Source organism: Mustela putorius, unplaced genomic scaffold, assembly GCF_011764305.1.
Source record: "Mustela putorius furo isolate JIRA1106 unplaced genomic scaffold, ASM1176430v1.1 tig00000224_pilon_pilon_pilon, whole genome shotgun sequence".
Classification (NCBI taxonomy): Eukaryota; Metazoa; Chordata; class Mammalia; order Carnivora; family Mustelidae; genus Mustela; species Mustela putorius.
This window is the reverse complement of record NW_025421321.1, coordinates 27,604,893-27,617,224: the sequence shown is the minus strand read 5'-3', so window position 1 is coordinate 27,617,224 and position 12,332 is coordinate 27,604,893. Positions and strand designations below refer to the sequence as shown.

At 37.9% G+C, this 12,332-nt stretch overlaps 1 protein-coding gene across 2 annotated transcripts in view; it reads left to right on the top strand.

Annotated features, from left to right (window-relative positions):
* The window catches only part of FANCL (FA complementation group L), a 299,340-nt gene that overhangs the window by 15,868 nt on the left and 271,140 nt on the right, over positions 1–12,332 (top strand). For both annotated transcript variants that reach the window (XM_045077868.1, XM_013051074.2), the window contains exon 2: positions 4,965–4,999. The gene's annotated coding sequence lies outside the window, so the exon portion shown is untranslated. The remainder of the gene's footprint in view (positions 1–4,964; positions 5,000–12,332) is intronic.

Sequence of the window (12,332 nt, the reverse complement as noted above, 5' to 3'; positions counted from 1 at the left end):
AGTTCAGTGTTTAGTGTTGCAGTAAAACCTTTGTTTTGAGCAGTTTGAGTAAGAAATAAAAGAAGGCAGAAACGATGCCGACGTTTCAATTTAGGAGTCTTCTCTAAACTAAACTATGTTGTTAGCATTATATTACACTGATATAATCAGATATAATCAGATATGATCATCTGATGTTAATATCTATGTAGCTTTTTTCCCTCTAAATCTGTCAAAGAGAAAAAGTTAAACAGCAAAACATCCAAATGACAAAATATTTTTAAAGCATATGTTGTATTTAATGAATGTTTAGTTAAGAAGTAAGCTTTGAGGACATCAGGTCTCTGAGATCATTTTGAAATGGAAAGAGGGAAATGATAGACTTAATGTGTTTGTTGCAATGATTTTTTCCTTTATTTTTCCTTTTGGTCTGGAGAGATTAGATCTCAAGGTGAAATAAGCCATGACCCAGGTGAAAAGTATACTCTCACACCAAAAAGAACCTTACAGTAGTTCCCATATTTCTACATGTACTTTATTCTTTCTTCAATGTGACTCTTAATGACTTTAACAGCAGTATTATGATAAGAATTACCAGACAATATTAAAACAATGAATAAGGGCATTTTACCTAAATGTATTTACATGCATCCCAATTTTACTCCTCTATCAAGATTCCGCTCCAATAAACCTTCAGTGAAACCTTTCTGATCCCGTCCTCTTAGAATGAATCTCTTTCACCTATAAATCATACACTATCTGTAAATCCTATTCATTTTTTCATTTATTCAACTAACAGTCACTGAATGCTTATTATGGGCTGGCACTCTCCTAGGTGCTTCAGAGGCATTAGTGAACAAAGTAAAGATCCCTGTTTTCTGGAGCTGAGATTCTAATAAGGGACAGACCCCCAACCCATAAACATCATGAACAAACACCCAGTATTTAGAAGGGGATCGATTCCTTGGTGAAACGAAATGTACAACAGAGGGAGGGGGTGTAGAGGATTCCAGTGATTAGAGGTTAAGGTGGGGCTTACTAAGAAGGCGAAATCCGGGCAAACTTGAGGAATTGGAGGGGAGGAATTAGTGACACTGGTTGGGGGCGGGGGAGAGCATTCCAAGCAGCAGGAGGAACCAATAGAAAGAATTAGATGCACATGCTGCTGAGATATCAAAGATGAGCATTGGCAATTTTAGTGACAAACTCTAAAAGCTTGGCCGGAGTGCAGTCAAGAAAGACCAAGAGGTGAGTGTCCAAAGAGAACCAGCACCATAGCAACAGTCTCTTGTTTTCAGGACCAGAGAGACCAGAGAGACCAGAGAAGCTGGAGGGATGTGAAGGCGGGGAAGAGTAGTAGGAGATGGGGTCAGAAGCTGATGGTGTGGAGCCTGAGGAGGCAGATTATGACCCTAAAATGGGGGCCATTGCAGAGTTTTGAGCTGAGGAGTGACACGATCTGACTTCCTGTTCAAAAGGATCCTCTTGCTGCTGAGAATAGTTTGAAGGGGTCAGACAGGAGTCGGAAAAGCAATTAGCAGACTCTGGTAGCTACCTAACCAGGAGATGGTGACTCAGATTCCTGGCCGACAGTGGAGCTGGTAAGAAGTACTCGGATCCCTTTAACACAGCAACTTTTAAATTCAGTTATATTTATGTATATATCTTCTCACCATTTCTAGACTATACGCCCCTTGAAGCCAGGGTTTGCATTCGTGCTTCCATATGCTCAGTGGTATTTTTAATGACTAAATAAATGGTTACGAGACAAAGAATCTAGCTTATCAATATCTCCGGCACAGACCCTATATTTGGAGGCATGTTCACGAACGGACAATAGCACCACCAAGAGCATCAACTTTGAATAAGAAGAGGGAAAAAATCTACATACTGCTCAATTGACAGGCAGAATAACGTAAAGAAAAGAGGTCCTTCATATGTATGAGTTTTATTTAATTGCTTACAGGCTTGTAGTAGTAGTCTACTGCTTCCCCATTTTCTCTGCTTTCTCCTTGAAGTAAAATGGTAGCCAAAGGAAAGAGAGATTTCTGGAGAATTCAGGTTCAGAGTAGGTTTTGTCACAGAAATATTTATTATCATAAGAGCCAGTTGAATGACATTCTATAATGCTAACCCTTACTGTAGTTAACACTGCAGGGAAGAAATCTATCTCTGTCTTCAATTCCACTATAATAAAAAGAAAACAAATGCATATAAATAAAATAAATTCTCTGATACATACATATTTGGCATTACAATATCCGAGTGATGCAATCATTTGCTACTAAGTCACAGATTTCTGAAACTTCAATTTAGCAAGAGGGAAATTCCTTCAGGAAAAAAGTCCCCACCATGATATAACTATAGAATACAGCTAAAGAAATTGTCTTTTTAAATAAAGCGATTTGGGGTTTTAAAATGCAGCATCCAATTTGGGTACAGAGTTCAAGAAAGCTGCTCCCTGTCATGTGGAAATAATTTCTGGTGTATGTAAAAAATTCCAGGATGGGAACAGATTTCAGTCACTCAAAAAAATGTGTCAGAGTCTGGGTTCTAGGCTGAGGCAGTTCCTAAATGAATCTGTAATCTGGAGGGAGAATTCCATCGCTAAGAAGTGACTCCTATTTCCTGCGTCTCGTAGTTCTGATTTCTTTAGTTGCCATTGAAAGATGAAACTCCACTTATAAATCGAATTGAAAAATACTAGCCTGCATTGGGCATTCCTATCTGAGACCGTGGTTCTTCCAACGAATCATAACATGGGTATTTCTTGAGCACGTCATATTTCTTGGTAAAGAGAGAATAGTCTTTGTGTTCTGAGAAATTAAAATTTTATAAGGAAGAGAGACAAACATGCAGTAGAACAGTTTGATCACGCAAAGATGGAGCCAGGCCCAAGGTGCAACGGCCGCCCCGGGCTGGAGAAGCTCTGACCACAGCCGCGGCGCTGGGGCAGCTCTGCTACTGTGTTTGGAAGGATGGACAAAGCTGGCCAGAGAAAGCAAAGGGAAGGGGAACCATCAGCAAAGGCCACGTGTGATTAGGGTCTGATTTTTAAAATGACTGTCCTAGCAGCAGTGTCAAAGATGAAGCGAGAGAGGTGGTCTGGAGGCCAGAAGATCCTTCCAGAGGCTTAAGGAAACTGCGATAGCAAATAATGAGGGTCTGAACATAGAAAATGGCCATGCGGATGGAAAGGAAGGGAAAGTTCGAAATCTCTTTAGGAAATAGACCATAGAAGACATGGTCTTGACTGATCAGGAAGAAGGAGGAAGGAGAGTGAGAGGCTAAGGACAACTGCAATTTCTGAGAGGGTGGGAGGGGGAGGGCTGTACTCTAAAGAATGCAGGAGAAAATAAGGCATGGAGATTTGTTCGAAAAAATCAGAATAAGCCATCTGACATGACGCATATTTGAGGTTGTGACAGAATTTGCAAATATATTTTTGTGATCTGAAGGTCTTCACCTATTGAGCTTATCCAAAATCACGAAAATTAGATCATTGAGGAATACGAACCCAAATTTCCTTCATTCTCCTTTCTCTAATGTAAATTATCTACAAGGTAGAGACCAGTAGATGGTGTCAATTTTATTGTATTTTATTTTTATTTTATTCTATTTTTTTAAGATTTTATTTGACAGACAGAGATCACAAGTAGGAAGAGAGGCAGGCAGAGGGAGAGGGAGAAGCAGGCTCCCTGATGAGCAGAGAGCCCGATGAGGGGCTTGATCCCAGGACCCTGAGATCATGACTTGAGCCGAAGGCAGATGCTTAACCCACTGAGCCACCCAGGTGCCCCCAGTATCAATTTTAGATATTTATGTCTGGTGAAAATTTCCCCATTTTAGACCTTCCGTTACATAATCAAAAGCATGGCTTCTTCTTGAACACTTTTTTCTTCTCTGTATTCCACAACACAATCTGAGCATACTGTATTTTAGAGATTATTGACCTAGAAGGAGAATAAAATAATAATTTGCTAAATACTTAACTTCATTTACCAATTAATGGTGGTGAGTTTTTCATTCGGGATCCTAATTTCAAATTCACTAATTAGAATTCTGATATATTTAAATACACTAGGAAATGTCTTTTTTTTTTTTTAAGATTTTATTTATTTGACAGAGAGAGAGATACCTAGGGAGGGAACACAAGCAGGGGGAGTGGGGAGGGAGAAGCAGGCTTCCCGCTGAGCAGGGAGCCTTATGCAGGGCTGGATCTCATGACTAAGCCACCCAGGCTCCCCAGGAAATTTCATTAGTGAAAGACTTCCTTACCATAAAAAGATGAAAATCTCTCTGATCCTTTGTCACAGTTGAAGTATTTCCTTCTGTGCTTCCAAATCTTCACTGGGACCATCAACAATGCCCCCAAGGTGCACTTGAGTGGCTCAGTTATTTAAACTTCTGACTCTTGGTCAGGTCATGATCTTGAGGTTGTGAGATCAAGCCCTGCACTGGGTTCCATGCTCAGTGAGAAATTGGCTTGAGATTTTCTCCCTCTCCTCCTGCTTCCCCCCACCCCACTTATGCATGCATGTGTGTGCGCACGCTTTCTCTCTCTCTTATTTCACTTTAAAAGAAATGAATAAAATCTTGAAAGAAAAACCAAAAACAATGCCCACAAAATGAATCCCTTCTCAAGCAGGACATTCTGAGGCAGAAATCTGTTGTGTCTCTCTGCAGAGCTCCCATTAAATAATTTCTATAGTTTCGGTAATAACTCTTTAATAATGTACTCTAGGATGCTCTATTTCCAGACCTTTAACCTTAGAGACATAGATGAGAAAACTTCATGTCTTTATTATATAGTTCTACATTCATGAATAATGAGTTAACTTCCATTAGACTATGCTGTAATCCACAAATAGAATGTTTCCAGTCCAAATATAACCAGATTTTACCTACCTATTATAAGGTAAGGAAGCCATGTGTGCCCTAACAATAAAAAAGCATTGCCTGAATCTGTGTTTTTCAAATTGCAGGTCATGACCCATCTGTGGATCATGAAATTAATTTGGTGAGTCACAATTAGCATTTTTATAAAATAATATAGAAAACAGTGGAGTAGATAATATGAGAGTGCATTACATTTGTTAAGGGTGTGTGTGGTTTTGTGAAGGTTTTGTATGTACATACTAGGCCCTAATGTAAATTATATCTTACCAAGAGTCTCATTCAAAGAAATTTGAAAGCCACTGGCTTAAATAACATCATCGATGGATGTTGCTGAGAAATGTCAGGAGTTTGTAGCTCAAATAACAAGTGAAAATAAATTTTATGAAATGCGAAGACTTATTTTTGTACAACAGCTCTCTGAAAATCCAAGCACTCACTTATTTCAAGCTGTCAAATATCTTACAGAATAATACCTAACAAATAGAATCAAAGGTTTCTCCCATACTGTGTTTTATTACTGAGAATATATAGTCCAACAGCACTAAATGACAGATTCTCACTGGATTGATTTAGCCTTGCTTTTTAGTAGTAATTATGGACAGAAGTCTCATTTAGTTGCATTGATCTTGTATTTAACTTAAGAATAATTTCAGAAGTTGAGATTTAAAATGCACTGTATGAGTCCTTAATCCGTGAAAAGGACTTAAAAGATAAGAAAGCAATTGAAAACCTACAAAAGCATATGTTGTCATTATGTATAACCTATGTACACACTCCCAAATATATTAGTATGTACAGACTAAAGGATATTCTATATCTAAAGAATAAATGAAGACCATAAATATGAATCTAATCGTTGTGCTTCACTGTAATTTTATGAGAAGCCTAACTTACAAAACACAATTGATTAATTAAATAAATAAAACACAACTTTATGTTAGTTTATTTATGCAACCAAGATTAAGTTCTATCCATGGAAATAGTGGAAAAGTTTGACCTAATATTACACTACCTAGTTATTTCTCATTCTGGGATGCCTAACTTATATTTTGGCAAATAAATTTTAAGTCTGTAGTTATCACTGAAAGTACCAGTCATGAGTTTTATCTGAACTTGAAATAGTCCTCTTTTGAGAGAGCTATAGTAAGTGTGAGTTTATATTTTATTTCATTTCTATCATTTCATTCCTTAGGTTCTTTATGGTGTTTTAAAAAATCCATAATATAATTCTATGAGAGTTAACATAATAGACTGTAACAGCTGTTATGGTCTATTGTGTAAATAAGTAATTACAGAATTTACAGACTATCATGTAAATATGTAATTATGGACTTTTTAAAATGTGCATTATTTACTCGATAGTCTATCGTTTACATATGTAATTATGGACTTTAAAACATGTATTATTTACTCAGTCTGTAACAGCTCCTTGGGACAGAGTCGTTCTGGCCTATCGGGTAAACATGTAATTACAGAAAATTTTTAAATATGTATTATTTATCTGATAGTGCTGCTACAGATTATCACATCCATACGTAATCACGGATTTTTTTTTAAATGGTTATTATTACTTTGTATAATGCTTCCACAAGTCAACTCGGAGATTTTCGGTTCGTGGATCAGTTATCGAAAACCATGCAGTGATTCCATTGTATTCGATGTTTGCAAAGAATAATGGTTATCTGCAAGTCACCTAAGTGAATTTTCAAGATTCCCAAAGAAGTTAAAGAACTGACCCCAAAAGGAACAAGTCACTTTAAGAGAAAGGATGCTTTTATGATAGTCTCTAGCTTAAGGTTCTAGATTTCATTTTTCCATAGTTAGTGACATTACCATAGTATTTATTATAAAAAGCCAGAACTTTGTAATATATTTGGTTTCTTTAAAGCAGCATATCTGGTGTGCATTTTATGTTGTTGTCCTCCTTCATATTAAATTATGGACAACTCCTTAGATGACAATTTAAACTACTTGCCAATTTCTGTGGTGTAAATACTCCCACCAACACAGATTTCAAGCCACCAGAGAGATATCACTTAAGTTGGACTCTCACTTCATTACCAAGCCATAATGGCAGATGGGAAACTATTTCAGCCTTTTAGGCCATTTCAAATTTCAGTTATTGACTTGTGGTATCCAACCCTTATCTGTAGTAGCTGCTGAACAAGTCAGACACAAAAGCCCAATGCTAAAGGCACACATCAATATTTAAAACAATAAGTCAATAAGAGACTCTGCTGTGCCCTATTCCCTGGTTCAGAAAATGCTACAATCCTGAGTGTGTTACTCAGCATTTTGAAGATGGGAGGACATTGTTTGGGATGTTGAATAGGAAACCAATCTTGGGGTGACTCATTCAAGTAGAAGTGCACCTATGAGAAATCAGTTTGGCAAGAATGTTCTAGAAGCAGTTAAAGTATCATATGGGTGACTGGGCTGGAGAACTTTAAGATCTATTCTAATCCTATGATGCTATGTTTTGTGATTTAATATATAAGTAAAGGTTAAATATATCCCATTTCAAGAAGCCATTCAGAGTTCCACAGTTGTGTACTAGCAGATTAAATGCCATTTTTAACTGAGTAACAAGTTGTAAGCTCGGCTGGGCAACTCTGGAAGATCAAACCTTGAAAGGAATGCTGTGAAAATGAACTTCAGATACTGAAAATACCAAAACTAAGGATGTTACAGAATGTCTTTTACTTTTGAGTTGTCTTTTATTTTAGTAACAGACTTAATCATTGTTCTGCATTGAAATTTATTGATTTTTTAAAAGATTTATTCATTCGAGAGAGCATGCACCTGGGCACACAATTGGGGGGAGGGTCAGAGGGAGAGTACAAGAAAGAATCCTCAAGCAGACTCTGCACCTAGCAGAGTGCCAGAAGAGGGGTTCGATCCCAGGAACTTAGATCATGACCTGAGCAGAAACCAAGAGTTGGCGGCTTAACCAACTAAGCCATCCTTGGACCCCCTGAATTTAAATTTAAATTTAAATTTGCCTTACTTGTTCCAGTTTTTTTTTTTTAAATCTAATTGAATACCTATAGAGAAATCCTAAAGATGGGCAGTTTATCCAGTGGTTACTAATTATTTTAAATACCCCTGATTTCAAATTTAGGGGAGAATATACTGATCCCTTTATAGAGCTCAGATCGGTGCCATATACATGATAAATTCTCTACACAACAGGTAATCTATACTGTGTGGTCAGTTTAATAGACTGCCAGAGACAGAGATTTCAAGTAATTCCATCCAAAGGGAATGAGCTCTTCTATACATTTGCCGAAGACGCTGGTAAGATTTTGTGTCATTTCACCACTCAAAACACCCTGTGGAAGGCAAGACCTTCCATACACACTAAATTTTAGTTGTGTGGAGGCTTTATCAAGATCTGTCGCCACGGGTTGCATACCTTCAGGGAGAGATCATGTTCCCAAATGTTTAAATCCCCATGTAGCACAAAACACAAAATATACATTACATTAGAGTATCACATGGCCAACGACTGACTGGAGCATGCCCGGAAGAGGGCAGGTGCTGCCTGCCAGAGGCTGCAATTTAATATCCTGCTATAAAAGCAATAGGAGGCTCCTGTTCATCTGAAACCTAGAACCTATAATAAAAACAGTGAACAATTCAAAATTGGCACGTTAGTCCCACTGGCTGTTTTTGTGCCAGGATTTTTTTTTTTCTTTTAACCAGGCCAAAGCCGCAAACTATGTATGGTACCCTGAAACAACCAAGCTCTTCTTATGTGGAAGGTGGCATTATGGGTAGTGAGGGATTTACTATCTAGAAAATTCTGTTTTCTTTGTTTTAAGGAAGGAAGTATAATACGTGTCCCAATGGCTATTTCGGGAAATCCCTTATTCTGGGTCTATTAAAAGGCTGAACTACATAATTTTGAATAAAGTGTAGACTTGCAAGAGTACCAGTGTGAGGCACAGAAATGGGAAAGGTGAGCCAGACTTTATACATGTCCGTTTCATCCAGGTGCTCCTCACTTTAAACAACAAATGCATCCCGAGAGTGAAGTGAAAATAAAATACTTGTAAATTGAATCATATTTTAAATTAACCAGGGATATGGCTACTTAAAGGAGGCTTCGGCTGGTTCCTTAGTAATGTGGATGACCGATTTGCAATTTATCAGTTTATGAAATATGAATTTTCAGATGTCACATTTTAAAGCGGAGTACATACATACATATATTTATATGTGGGTATATATACTTACAACGATATGTCCTTATAAATATTCTAAAAGTCACACAGTTAAAATCGAAATACAGCAAAGACATGAATGTTTAGCTTGATCCATATGGATTTTCTGGGTTTAAAGGAACATATAAAATATTTGCTTGAATAAGGCTGTGTTAGAAAATGAAAAACAAAGGTTTCCAGAATTGCAGTTAGTTATCTGTGAAGTGGGAGTGCCGCGCAGTAAAACTCCGTGTCCACTTGGCTGCAACAATTAATATGGAGCTATTTTCAAGGTGGGATTATGGGCAATGGAACCTCTAGGGATGGGCTGTTTTGCCCATGCGTTAAATCCTCATTTTGTGTGAACTTAATGAAAAGATTGCAATATGTTCTGTCAATGGTTCCTAGAGCATGGAGATGTCTCTTTCTTTTTCCCCTGAGTAAACGGAGTGAGATTTGTGCTGCATTTTATGGATGGAAATGTAAAGAAAGTGTGTGCTTTTTTACTTTGTTTAGAAGTCCTGAAGATAGACTTAAAATCATGTAGGGAAATGCAGTTGGTCTAAGGATGTAATATTGACTGGATGCACAATCAGTGGATTTGTAAACTTTGCTGTGTTTGGGGAAAACCTCTAACATTATAAAATATCGAGAAGAAAGAGTTGAGTTTTTCTATAGCATTTTAAATTAGGCATAGCTATTTTCAACAGAAGCTTGTTGGTTTGCTCTAAAAAAGTTTTTATTTATTATTCTAACTAATTTGAATTCACAAGTGTGGTGTGCTATAGCCAGAATAAAGACTTGCTTTGCACAGAAATGTTCAGATGCTGTAATACAGTCAAGCATAAGCTTATCTTCTTTCGATAAAAGAGAGACTACTTGAGGATAGCAAATGCACAATATGGATCATCACAAAAAGCCCAGGGTAGAGTGGAAAGGAACAGAGACCAACAGGTGAGGCATTATTGGGTGTACACACCACGAGGTGCCAAGTCAGCCTTCAGGCGACCCTGGCACAGCCCGTGTGCCGTAGGTCCGTCAATGAGGAGGGTCTCACTAGAGCTAAACTATGTGTGGACATCTGCCTGAAGCCCAAGGCCACCCAGGGGCATGCATGTAGTCAGAGTCCTCCCCTCTTTCACCCCTTCCCAGCCCACGGCTTAGACGGAACCAAGCTTGTTTTTCCTCAGTTTTGCCAAAAAACAAATCACCTTGAGATTCCTGCGACCACAGAATATCCAGGGCCTAGCAAACAACTCAGAGGCTAGTGATCCAGTGATTTCTGTCCTTATGGGGGATCGAGACTCTGAAACTTTGGAATTAAGCAGCTTTTGATTCAGTAGACCAGAGTTCATTTTTGTTTTTAACGCCATGGAATTCTTTGGGTAGAAGGAGATCTTAGAGATAAGTCAAATCCCTTCACTTAAAGGTTGAGAAAGCTAGGGCCCAGAAAACTGACCTGATTTGGCAGACTGTTGGCAGGTGGCCCAGCCGTTGGCAGACCTTCATTCCAAGAGGAAGGAAACAACACAATTAAGCTAAATGTTAGGTGCCATACACGTGTTACCTCATTTCATCCTTGCAAAACCCCTAAGAGGTGCTTATCCTTATCATTCCCATTTAGAGTAAAGTGAGTGAGAGAACAGTTGACTGACTAGTCCCAAATCCTGTATCTTTAGGACAGTTTGCTGGAAAATCTATTCACTGAAATGGCCAGTTTACCCAATGAATTTGAAGAATGGTCAAATTGTTGAATTTACCAAGAACTTATTTCTTTAAACTATTATTTTTACAGTAATTACAATTATCCTTAGTAGTTGAAGGTTTAGTCAACGGTTGGCTTTTACTTTGTCTTCATGGCAACATTTGTTTGAAATTTAAATTTGTCTTACTTACTGACATAGATCAGATGTGAGGTCCTACCTCCATGGTCTGTTATAAAATCCCTTCTGGGAATTTTCCCTTCCTTTCTCCTGCTTTTAATGGTATCTGCTTTCACCTTGCATCTTCCTGAAAACTAGGATTGAGTCAACATAGCGAAGGGACAAACTTTGTGCATTTGATGACACTTCTAGCAAACTGAGTTGCATGGGATGGTTCAACAGCCCATGATGACATTTCTAAGATTTCATTTTGTTTAGTCTTAGTTTTAATTTAGGGTAATTAGTTTACAACAGCCATTCATGCACTGCAGTCCCACAGCTCATTCGTCAGCCAGACCAGCCAAATGTCTGTTCCTGTTTGTTTCACATCTTTAGCACTTTAAATAGGTAATCCATTTAATTTATCCAGGTAGCAAATCTGTGAATCAAACAGGGGTGAAAGGCAATGGATCCAATTAAATGAGTTGGATGAGAGAAACTCATCTTATCCTCATGCCTCATAGAAGTTCTTGAATTTAGAACAAGCACAATATTATGAAGTGAAAATGACTTTAATTCCTCAAAGTCAGGGACCAATATTTAAGAAAACGTGGAGTACACTAAACTTTCAGAGCCTACCAATGACGGTAAAATGGCTATGGCAGAAAATAAAAATTAGGAGTTCAAACCAAAACTTTGAATTGGCCTCTCAAGCTGCCATGGTTGCCTCATTCAGGGGGATCTGTGATAAACTTTAGAGAAGCTTCATCCAAGGAAAGTGTTGGCAAATCCATGATTTGGTTAATTGGTCATTCCAGGAACTATCTGTCAGGGGAACTGGATTTTGGTGAAGAGATGGTTTTTGGAGAAATAGCAATTCAAGGAATCAGTCTTTCAAAAGGTTGGGTTTTTTTGGCACACTATATAGGCTTCTGATCACTGGATGGTAAGGCATGGAAACCTGTCTGCTGACTCCAAAACTACCATTCTAACCTCCATAGCCTTTCCAATTAACCACATAATTGGGTATAAAGTGGAAAGATTACTTAAGTTCCTTAAAACCAAAGAGAAGAAATATAGACTGAAAATTTTAGACCCCTGAAGAAGTTCCCTTGAAAAGTATTATAAAAAGTATTTTAAATCAAATTGCATAGTTGAATTCAATGCAAATCCTGTAGTATAGGTCCCAGTAGTAAGTGTGATATAGTGATTTTGACTGCCTAGTGAGAAAGTGCTTTCCCTGATACCAAGAACCTTAATTTGAGTAAGACTCAAACATTTATATTCATATCATGTGAATCTGTCTGGCCACAGTTAATTTGAGCATGTCACTTTATTCCCTGTACAGAATATCTAAAGCTTTAAGGCAGATTCAGGGAGCCTTTTC